We start from the raw sequence: 12,205 nt of genomic DNA on the forward strand, positions 1-12,205 counted from the left end.
CCAGGAAGGATGTTTTATGTCACAAACACTTCAGTGCTGACGAAGGATCTCAACCTGAAATGTTGACTATTTATTCCTTTCTATATGTGCTGCCTGACCTGCTGAATTCCTCCAGAATTTTGTGTGTGTTGCCAACGCTATTTTATGTATTTAATAATGTAGTTTGAATATGTGAGTCTGTTACACATCCTGAAGATGTACAGGTTGGTAATAAATTGGCCACAGTACAGTGTACCTAATGTATAAGTGAATAGTAGAATCAGGAGGTGTCGACAGGAATGTGGGTGAATAAAATGTGGGATTAGTTTAAATCAGTATTTCCCAACCTTATTTAGCCCAACGCCCCCCTAAAGCACCTTCATACTTGCCAATGCCATTCTTAGGCACAATATACTTTCCAACATCCTCATTGTGTAAAAATATGCCTACCATATGTTAACATGAGAAAAATATTTCTGCTGTTAATTTTTATTTGTCTTTAAGCCTAGCTTATACAGTAGCAGTGCGCTGTACAGCAGCTTTGATATCAATGTGATCCTTAAGCTTGATGGTTTTTAGCAAGCGTTGAAATACCTGGTTCAAGTTGTGACAGCAAAAACCCACGTGTGACAGTGTCCAAGTGGTTTCTGTTTTTTTGAATATGTGGTTCACTGCACTGAAGCTTCTTTCAGCAAGGTGGGAGGATGGAAATCTGATCATTTTTTCTCGCAACAAAGGGCAGTTTGGCTCTTCTCTAAAGACTAGAAAACTTTGTATGACAGTGTAGCACATACCACAAAAGTCAAAATTTTTGAAGAACATTTTTGTTTCTTCATCATTCTGAATTCTGTTTTTTGTAGCTCTGTGAATAGTTGATTCTCAATGTCTTCATTCATTTCATCAATATGAGCTACAGAGGAATTGATCTTAAAATACTGATATCCGTTTTGAGAACAGTGGTGAGCACTTCTGATACAATAGGCATTATTAATCTTACACCAACTGTGTTAGATTTTCCACACTTTGCTACCGTATTCTGAGAATAAATGAGACCGCTATCATGGTCATTTTTAGCTTTCTTGGCAAATGACTCAAGTATGCAATGCTTTTCAAATGCTTCTTTCATCTTCTGAAACTGAGTAATGCCATAAGTAGCTGTCTGTTACAGAACTATACCTGAAATCTTGATGATTTCATGTTTTCATTAGACAGTCCAGTATTACAAATAAGACATATGGGGTGTCGCTGATCTGACAGGAGCAGAATAAAACCATCCTCCAGGTATGTAGGATTGTATTGACACACTTACTGTAGTTTCTGTTTCTTAGCAGCATTAGAATTCAAGGCAAGACCGCCTTCAAACTCATACGGATTGTGCTGCATGTATTTATCCATCACTTCTTAGGGCTAAATTAAAATAAAAAATTAACACAAACTGGGAATGCCTATCGGATGTTGGCAATGGCAGCGGGTTGACAAGGATGAAACAATGGGAGTAGCACACAAAAGAATGGCAAACCAAAGATGAGGGTGATCACAATAGCAAAAATTACATTGACGAGGATTCAGATTGCAAGCTGAATGTTAAATCGGGATAGAGCTGGTGTTTGGCAAGCTACCTTTATACTATTCCAGTTAGTGCAATTGACCAATCATGTAAGGTCTCATAATCCCCAAAGATGATTCTTACCACACATATAAAGCTGAGGTCACTTTGAACACTTCAAGAAGAATTCTCTGGGTCAGCAAGTTCATTGATTGGCTCTATTTCACCTTTTGATTACAGCCAGCACTGTACCACTGTGTGACCTTTTTTCCATAGATCTGTTGAGAAAGTTGAGAGGGTGTACTTGACTGAGCAACTGTTAAATTTCATGAACTCATTCCGTGCCGTGAGTCAAGGAGGACTTTTGGGCACCCTGGTTGCTAGTTTATGCATCCCCAATAATGTCAATTTGGTTGGTAAGGTCAGATGAGATTGTCAAATTTCAGATACTTTGTGATGACGAGTGCTGATTAACTGCAGAGCTATGATTCTTCCTGTGTTCCCCATCCACTTTCTTTGGAAATGCCTGCTCTACTAACAGTTGGTCTGGTCTCATGCTTCAAGTTAGGGTGCTGCTTACCGCTCCCCCCCCCCACGACTTCTGTTGCCCCTAATGTCCCCTTAGGACATGTGACCACTACTGCAGGGAATCAGTGGTTTAAATGGATGTGTCATGTTTGGCATGGGGTCGGTGGGCCAATGGGCCTCTTCCCCGCTCCGTGACACTGGCTGTAACATTTTTCACCAGTCCTTAGTTCAAGAATACACAGTTTAGATACATTCTCAAACGCAATAATAAAATCACTAATTGATTCACTTGATTTTTGGTTTGGGTCCTGAATTTGTAAGTGTCAACGATTTATCAAAGAAATGGATGAACATGATTCAGCAATCTTTTATTACTTCATTAAGCATATTTTATATTACTGTGTCAAGAGGTCTACTAAAATGATTTACAAATCTAAGACATTGTCCATTAGTAAGATTGCTTTCTTGCATTCTTGTATATGCTTCCTTTGTGTAGGCACAATTTCACCTTCACCTCCAAATTCAACAATATTATTTGCTCTGAAAAACATTCCATTTTTGTACATAGGACTGAAGGACATAGGAGTTTTATCATAATTCCCAAAACAACTAAATAGCTGAACTGCCTTCTTACTCCATCCCCACTTTAATACCTATGAATTTTACACTTAGCAATCCATGCATACCATTTAATACTCCTGTTCTTCAATCTTAATCAGAATCTTGTTGCTTCAAGACGTTCTGTTGAAGATCTATTTGAAGATCTGCAAATTTTCAGAATCACAAATGTCATAACTGTACAATTGCACAATTCATTCCTTGACATTGTCACTGTGGGTAGTTTCAGCCGGGTTTCTATCCCTTATTCATTGCTAATGTAATGCAAAGGGACATGTAAATTCATATTTTATGATAAAATAAGACGTGGAGTATGCAGTGAAAAATGTGAGGAACACAAAGAATGCTGACGAGTGTGTCTGGTATTTGAGATTGCACAGTCTAAGAAGAATCACAATCGTAGCTAATATACGCACATCATGCAGCGATCGGATATCTCCTCCAGAGTGAGACTTGGACAGATAACTCATCTCAAAGGGATAAGTGCCAGCAACTTGAGGCACAGTTAAAATAAAGTTGGTTGCAGGAAGATAGAATACTCACGGTGTTTCATAGCTTCCAAATGCAAACATTAAGTTAACACTTAAAAGCATTAGCCAATCTCCACAAGATTGGATATTTTCCAACCTTGTCTTGAATATTTTCCAAAATATTAGATTTCATATTTGTCCTTCTATGTTGTTGAAAGAAACACATTTTCAGCCATTTGATGCCAGTAATACTTTAATCTCCCACACTGATTTCTGAACATCGAATTTTAATAAATGTGAAGGGTTGAGAAGAGATCGTTAAGTGATTCAGCACAGAAATACGTCTAAGCTGGTTTAGTTTCTGCAGGCAGGTTTCCCAGCTTAACTGGTGAAAGGAAATCACATTTCACCAGTGGACTTCATAAAGAACTCAGTGTCAGGGCCCGGTTGCTGCAACAGTGACAATCAGAAGTGTAAAGATGTGAGGTGCACAAGTTCAAGACAAAGTTTGTATCCACACCAGTTCCAAAGTTATATACAGTTACAAGAATAAAAAGCCAGCAATTCTTGGCAGAACAATCAATTTCTTTGCAAAAAAATTTAAGGTCATGATCTTTTCTTCCCATACTCAAAATTTTTTCCTGCTACCAAAATCAAAGATCTCTCACTGAATCAGGGTCAGTGTGTCCAGTGTAGTGTAACACCAATAATCTTTAATCCTTCCTTGGAAAAATATCTCTTTTTAACTCAGTAATATCCAACATCAAGATTCCTGTTTTTGTGACAGTATTCTAAACCTCTAACTCAGCAGGAGCGTTGCCTTAGAAATGTATGTCAAAAATGCTTTTCTAGCTTGTCATCCTTACTTGACCTACTGTAACAGTCTGGATGCCAAATCCAGTTATTTGTAACAAGCATACTGTCTCTCAGCTCTTAGAAATGCTTAATTTGACACAGAATATAGACCTAATTGATTTGAGCTTTTCAACTTAAAAATAAATTGCAATAAAGTAAGAGCTGTGTCTAAGATGGATAGTGATTAAATTCTGATATCAACTCAGTGCTTGACAAAAATTAGATTTTGGTGCCTTAAAATATTAAAGCAATATTTACTATGTAAACTCTCTACACCAGAGGATAATTGAAGCTAGAATACTGGAGGTGTTTAAAGAAAAGGAAAACAAATAGGTAAAGGATCACAGAATTAAGAGTTAAATGGCACAGAAGAGTTAAGGCCAGTATAGATCAGCATTGAATGGTACAGAATCCAGACTTTCCATAGTCTATTGTTTCATGATTATATCCTGACAAGATGCTTTAGAATGGGAAGGTATGAAGTAGCTACAAGTCACTTGCTGATTGTAAAATACAATTCAGTGTGAACACTATCAGCCTCCCACTAATGCAGTTGCTTTGCAGTTCTGCCACCAAACATCAGATAAGACAAAAAAATACACTCAGTGTGAAGTTCATAATAATTTAACCAATATAGATGTTCCCAAGTCAAAGCAAGATAAAAGTCAGGTTTAATATGTCCAGGGATACATTTGGGGTAATAAGTGGATCTGATATCAGCTCATAATTCAGACACTTCCTTTCCCTGTAACATTAATGAGTTTAGAAGAGGGACAGGCTGTTAATCAGTCCTTTATTGTAACTTGGCTGGACAAATGGCAAAGATGCTCATACAAGTACATGACCTTCCCACCTGGACAAGGGAGCACATTTATGACACCAGTGTACAAATTGATTCAAGGTGGAACCTGCATCAACATTCAACCTCTTGTCATGCATTTAAACTTGTCATGCATTTGAAGTAAGAGGAAAGGTAACCTAACAGGGAAAAATAAGAAAAAAAAAATCACGTTTATGCAGTTCAAATGAATTTCGATGTTTAGGGTTTAGTGAAGTACAAGCTACTTAAACTCCACCGTGGATGGCCTCTAGCCCAGCTGCAAAAAATAGGAGGGATGGACATGGGGCTAGCAACCCCATCCTGTAAAAAAAACAGTGCCACAGAAATGCCAGTAGAAGCTCCAAAGACCTCATTCCCAGGAGAGGAAGGATCTTCAAGTGGCTACTGCTTGAGAGGCTGAAAGACTGGCTCAGGACAGAGGACTCTGGCAAGCTGCTCTGCCTGTGCCCCAGTGAGGATGATGGGCTTCAGAAGAAGAAGACAAGCTTCTTAGTTGGTAGCGGAATTCAACTCAGATCTAAAATTAGAAAATCCATCCCAAATCCAGCCAGACCACAGCTGCTCCAAAACTGACCCAAGTTCAGTATGTAGTTACCTTCCAAACCCTCACAATAAGCATACCATCACAAACTTGTTAATCACATGTAGTAAAGATAACGCATATCATCCGAATGGGATAAAGTAACCAGACTTTACTTGGTAGATTAGGAATAATAGCCAAAGGTTTGACAAAAAAGTAAAGTACAAATGAGGAACCCTAGACCTGGAACATTAACTCTGCTGCCTGCTCCCTTTCTATGGGCATTGCCTGACCTGCTGAATGCTTCCAGCCTTCTCTGTTTTTTTTTAAATTCAGATTTCCAGCATCTGCAATTTTTAAAAAAATTTCTGAATGATAAAGGAAAACTTCTCTTGGCTTCAAAACAAACTTTTTTATACCATTCAAGCCTTGATTTTTAGACTTAATTGCGAAGTCCCGTGAAATAGCACTACATAATAGTAAAATAAGTGTTACATAAAAAATTACAGAACAAGTGTGAATACATGAAAACTTTCCAATGGGACAATGCAAGAAACATAATGATTTTAATAATACATCAGTACATCTGACATTCCAGTTCCAATGGCTTTTACTCACATACTGATGCAAAAAAATATTAAAATCTACCACATCTCATTTGGCTCCATGTATAAATGATCACAATGAACTTCAAGAGGACTAATTTTGCCCTTTGCTACCCTTTTGCTCTTCATATAGCTATAGAAGCCCTTGGTATTCTCTTTCATGTTGTCTGCTGCAGCAACCTCATGTCCTTTTTTAGCTTTTCTGATTTCTCGCTCAGTGTTCTCTGGCATTTCTTATACTCCTCAAGCACCTCATTTATTCCTAACTGCCTATACCTGATTTCCACTTTACTTTGTTGTACTAGGCCTCAAAATTCCTTGATAATAAAGGTTTTCTAAGCCTGTTAGCCTTGCCTTTTATTTTAATAGGAACAAAGATTATATATTCTCAATATGTCACTTTTGTAGGCCTCCCGCTTTTCAAGGATCGTCGTAGTAGATGGAGCATATTCTAACTGAAGTCCACTAACAATGGTATTTTGCAGGGATCTGTTGTAGGACCCCTGCTGTTTAAGGCTTTTGTAAATGATTTACTGAGGAAGAGGAAGGGTAGGTTAGTAACTTGCAGGTGACATAAAGATTGGTGATGTTATGGATCATATAGAAGCTTCTTGTAGGATTCAATGGGACAGAGACAGGGTGCAGAGTTGGGCTGAGAAGCGGCAGGTGGAGTTCAATCAAAAAAGTATGAAGGGATACACTTTCAAAGGTCAGACTGTTAGAGTACAAGGTTGATGGCAGGATTCTTAGAAGTGTGGGAAGTTCACAACTACAGATGTGCTGGGCTGTCCGCACCACTCTCTGCAGAGTCCTGTGATTGAGGGATGTACAGTTCCCATACCAGGCAGTGATGCAGCCAGTCAGGATGCTCTCAATTGTGCCCCTGTAGAAAGTTCTTCAGATTTGGAGGCCCATACCAAACTTCCTAAACCGTCTGAGGTGAAAGAGGCACTTGTCTCTTTTTCAGCACACAGCTGGTGTGTACAGAACATGTGAGATCCTCAGTGATTTGGATGCCGAGGAAGTTAAAGTTATTTACCCTTTCGACCCCAGATCCATTGCTGTCAATAGGGGCTAGCCTGTCTGCATTCCTCCTGTAGTCCACAACCAGCTCCTTTGTTTTTGTGACATTGAGGGAGAGGTTGTTTTCTTAACACCACTGTGTCAGGGTGATGACTTCTTCCCTGTAGGCCACCTCATAATTGTTTGAGATTAGGCCAATCAATGTAGTGTCAGCAGCAAATTTAATTAGCAGATTAGAGCTGTGGGTGGCGACACGGTCATGGGTGTACATGGAGTAAAGGAGGGGACTTAGTACACAGCCCTGAGGGGCTCCTGTCTTGTTCTTGGAGTTGGTTAAAAGGTTGGCATAACATTGTGGGCTGAAGGGCCTGTACTGTGCTGTACTGCTCTATGTCCTATCTTCTTTCTTCATTGTTACCTTCCATCCCAGAAGATCCATAATTCCATTTCTCAATCTAGTATTACACATATAACTGATCAATCTAAACTGTGACTTTCACTTTTTAAATTTCTTCCCTTATCCACCTGCCATGCTAATGCTTATTCATGCCAATCCTTTAGTTTCCGGGATTCAATAACACACGCCAGTAATGACTGCAGCAGGAAGTTCACAATTTACTGCATTAAAAATTGCTATCATCCCCAAAGAGCTGTAAGAATGTGTGGTTGCCTTACAATGAAGTTATTTTGACTGTTTTTCCAGAAAGAATGTATTGATATACTTGAATGTGCTCTGTGTGGCTAAACATTGATTATCCACCCTTTTATTGTATGCATTGAATAGGAATGTGCCAAAGTGGTCATTGGTATGCCTGGGTACATCACAGTTACATTTTAAGGTTCTTTTATGAGTTTATATACAGCTTAGATTATTCCTATACTAGCTATCTATCAACATTTCATTTACCCTGATATCTTCATAAATAGAATTCTACATAATAAAGATCAAAACCAACTGTTCAGTTTCCTTCACTTACCGATTCTATCCCATGCCTCCTTGCGTTGTGTTGTGGCTTCAGAAGGTTAGATCCAATTTGGAAAAAATTTATTAACTAGCAACAATGGCAGAAAAACAGCAAACATATTCATAGTAGCATAGTAAATAATAAATAGTTCAGGACCAAGGATTATAGCTGGAACTATACGAGTTCGCTTTCATGTGTTTTTTACATTCTGCCCTCACCAGCTGTGGAGTTTGTTAGGCTTATCTTGTTTCGTTCTCACATTCCATTCAAGCATCATAAAAGGTTCCAAATCAAACTGACTAGTTTGAAAAGGGCAGCTAACACATCCAGAGCAGTAATTGGAGTGAAACAAAATTTGGATACATATTAAATTCAAAAAGCTGGTGATCAGAACCACATCGAAACAAATTGTACAGTTGTTGAATACTGTTAACAGCTCCCTTATAGAGCCTGACAGCAATCAGCCGAAAAGGTCTAACTTACTTACACTGCAACATAAATCTATCATTAAAAACTTCACCTAAACTGTTTTGATATTTCATAATAACAAAATAGCAGTTGGTAATTGGGTCATTATTGTCACATGTACCAAGATACAGTGAAAGGTTTGCATGCCATCTAGACAGGTTATTCTATCCATTAGAGCATAGGGGTAATACAAGGGTGGAAAAAAAACAGAATGCAAAATATAGTGTTACAGTTAATGAGAAGGTGCAATGCAAGTAGACAAATAATAACGAGGCAGCCTACAGAGAAGAAGTCATCACCTTGATACGATGGTGTCAAAACAAGCTCTCCCTCAATGTTGCAAAAACAAAGGAGCTGGTTGTGGATTACAGGAGGAATGGAAATATCAATGGATTTGGGATTTAGAGGGTAAACAGCTTTAAATTCTTCAGCACACACATTACCGAGGATCTCACATGTTCTGTACATATTGGCTGTGTGGTCAAAAAGCCACAACAGCACCTCTTTCACCTCAGGCGGTTGAGGAAGTTTGATATGCCCTCCCCCCCTCCAAATCCTAAGAACTTTCTACAGGGGCACAATTGAGAGCATCCTGACTGACAGCATCACTGCCTGGTATGGGAACTGTACTTTCTCTCATTCACAGGACTCTGCAAGCTGGTGTGGACAGCCCGGCGCATCTCTGGATGTGAACTTCCCAGTATTCAGGACATTTACAAAGGCAGGTGTGTTGAAAGAGCCTGAACGATCACTGGGGACCCGAGTCACCCCAACCACAAACTGTTCCAGCTGCTACCATCCAGGACACGGTATCGTAGCATAAAAGCCAGGGTCAACAGGCTGCGAGACAGCTTCTTCCACCAGGCTATCAGATTAATTAGTTCATAGTGATAAAAGTGTATTCCTATGTTATATTGACTGTGCATACTATTTATTACAAATTACTGTAAATTGTACATTGCACGTTCAGATGGAGACATAACGTAAAGATTTTTACTCCTCACGTATATGAAGGATGTAAGTAATAAAGTCAATTTAATTCAATAAAGTGCATGAGCCATGACAGCAAAGGCTCTGAGTTACTCTTTTTTTAAAAAATAGCATTAGAACATTTCTCCTCCTGGTATTATATTCCATTCTTGAACGTGCATCTCTGGGCTGTGAACCTCTGGAATTCTCAATCCCAGATGGATATGGAGGTGAAACAGTGAAGATATTTTATGAGGATGTAAATGCATTTTTGAAGGAACTGGTAACTATGAGCTATGTGGAGCAGCACAGTGGAAGAGTAGAAGCCTGGTTTAGATCAGCCATGATCGCATTCAGTGGACTGCAACCTTGAGAGGTCATATGGCCTACATCTGCTCGTATTTTCTTATGTTTTTATGAGTCAGTTTGTGCTGGACCCATCCCGGTAGTTACACTCAACTCTTAAAATTGCTAGTTTCTCCACATCTTGAAGGCATTGCTAATTAGCAAATTGGTTTATTATTTTCACATGCATTGAAGTACAATGAAAAATTTATCTTTCAACCCATTCATATAGTTCAATTACAACAATGTTGTAATCCATGGGAAAACAAGAGTGCAGAATAAAATGTTATAGTTGCAGAGAGACTGCAGTGCAAGAAGACAATCACATACAATCTCGTAATAAAGTAGATTGTGAAATCAAGTTTCTATTTTATCATATTAGGGATCTACTCAGTTGTCTTATAACAGCAGAACTGAAGCTGGCCTTGAGCCTAATGGTATGTGCTTTCAAGCTTTTGTAACTTCTGACCAACTTGAGGGGGAGAAGAGAGAATGTCGGGGGGGGGAGGGTTTTTGATTATGCTGGCTGCTTTACCAAAGCAGCAGGAAATGTAAGAATCCATAGATAGGAGGTTGATTTTAAGATGTGCTGAGCTATGTCTACAGCTCTCTGCAGTTTCTTGTAGAGAGAGGTGGAGCACTTACCATACTAAGCTAGAATGCATCCATATAGGTTGCTTTCTGTAGTGAGAGAGAAAGGGGCTATGCAATTTGTAAGGGAAAGGGAGTGTCAGCAGTGACCTTAGTGCATTTTGCATTATGAACTGCTGGTTAACTATTGCTGGGATCCCACTCTGTACATTCTGATTTATATTGACATACTGCTTCTCATATATTCATAATAGTGTTGAACTATATACAGGAAGACAATGGAGGATCTTGTGATGAAGAAATTCATGGGTGGTGCTTCATCAACAATGTTATCTGTTGCTACTGTTGGATTTGAATGTATAATTGTTATTTCTCTGCAGTTATGCCTGCTGGTGTGGTATTTTTATGTAATTACCAATATACATGTAATTGTTCTGTGTGTTCCCCCTAGTGGTGACAGTTCTTTGTATTATTCTGGAAGCTTTCTGGCTATCACATTATTTGAATAGGGCTCTCTGATTGGTCAACTCTTATCTACAAATTTGAACTGAATTTGAGAGTAAGCGTTCGGCACGGACTAGAAGGGCCGAGATGGCCTGCTTCCGTGCTGTAATTGTAATATGGTCTGTTATCTAGGGTATAGGAAAATCAGAGCATGTTGGCTTGCTATCTTTTCTTCTTTCCTTTCTTCTTTGTCCTTGGATTCCTGCCACTCTCCATTTCCTATTTATCTGTTCAATTAGCACATAATAAAACAATCACGTAGCAACAAATCTTATGTCTTGTCCTTGACTCCCGAAAGAACCTTGGATCAAAAACGTCAGAATCCAACAATCTGGCATAGCTGGCAAGGTGGTTGCAAAGATTTGAGGACTTGGATGAATCCTAGAGGAAGTAGAAATTTTTAGTGCATGAACTTCAAGGGAGGTAAGAGATTCCTCTTTATATATTCTAATTTGTCCAAGAGTGAGAATATGACTGTATGTTGCTATTTTGAGAAAAGCAGATCTTAGGTTGCAATCTAGTGAAACTTCCGTTGTTCATCTACAGAATTATGGTTGTAGTCCCAAAATAAAATTTTGTCTACAATTCTTACAATGTTGAGGTACAATCTGATAAAAATTCAACTGCAGTCCTATGAAGATTTCGACATGATCCTACAAAACTTAAGTTGCAATCTACTAATGATATTCCAGTTGCAATCTACTAATATTTTGGATCACGATCAAAATGATAAAATGTACATACAAATTAAGTATTACATGAGAGACAATTAAGACAATGGTCAAATTCATGAAACCAAGTTAAGTTTATTAAAAAGACATGTGATAAGATCCAGAGAATCTCTGAGGGAAAGGAAAATACTGGAAAATATGAGTTACAGATACAAGCAGGTGATTAACTTGATGGAATATGTGTGCGAGTGAAAAAGTTAATGAAGTGAGTATGGGAGTTAACTAAGCAACGAGAAAGAAAAGTGAAGTGTGTGATAAACTATAGAAACAGTATGATTAAAGTCAAAAAAAGTCAAAAGAGCAATTTTCTGCATTAGCTGCATGAGTGAAGAAACAACATGGCAAGTGTAATCAAATTGAAGTGCAGTGTATGGTGCTTCTAAACAAAGTGAAGCAATATGAACAAGTTCAGCAAGGAATTCAACTGGGCAATCCTGCCAGTGATGCCTCCTCTTGGGAAATGCCCCCGATATTGGACAGTCCTCCCTTACAGCACCACCAACCAATCTCTGAGGAACTTCAGCATGAAAATGACAAGGACTTTACAACAGCCTCTACTGACTCAAGTGAGGACAGTGATGAAACAATAGGATTGGCAGCTATGTCTCAGCTTGCTCCAATAAAGTCCAAATGAGTGAAGACATGCA

Source organism: Hypanus sabinus, chromosome 3 (assembly GCF_030144855.1).
Source record: "Hypanus sabinus isolate sHypSab1 chromosome 3, sHypSab1.hap1, whole genome shotgun sequence".
Taxonomy (NCBI): domain Eukaryota; kingdom Metazoa; phylum Chordata; class Chondrichthyes; order Myliobatiformes; family Dasyatidae; genus Hypanus; species Hypanus sabinus.